Source organism: Rhea pennata, chromosome 2, assembly GCF_028389875.1.
Source record: "Rhea pennata isolate bPtePen1 chromosome 2, bPtePen1.pri, whole genome shotgun sequence".
Lineage (NCBI taxonomy): Eukaryota > Metazoa > Chordata > Aves > Rheiformes > Rheidae > Rhea > Rhea pennata.
The window spans coordinates 163,191,023-163,191,461 of record NC_084664.1 but is presented as its reverse complement, the minus strand read 5'-3'; positions in this window follow the sequence as shown (position 1 = coordinate 163,191,461).

Sequence of the window (439 nt, the reverse complement as noted above, 5' to 3'; positions counted from 1 at the left end):
GATTGTATGACATCTTTATTTGCAAATGTGTGACTTATCCAGAGAGCAATGTGTTGAGAGAGTGAGGGATATTTCCCCTCCTTGCTGCCTTCATAAAAGGGGAAAGGCTGTTATTCCTGTGCCTTCAGGTATGGGGTGACTAGCTTTCTGGCTTGGAATGACATCCTTTGAGCAGCCTGTGCTTAAGGGTATGTGCACTAATCTCAGGGCAGAAACCCAAATTGGTTTCTACAGGATACCCTGGGATGAGTGAGCAGGAATCATTCAGAAGCTGCAGTTTTGGCACATGGGGCTGAATTTCCTCCCGTGTTTTCTTTTGCTGCTCTTGCCATTCTGTGCAGGATACTTGGCTGATCACGCTGTGCTTTAGGAATGAGGGGACCATCCAGGGCATGACCTGCGACAGGGGAGACTATTTCGCACCACAAGCGCAAACAGC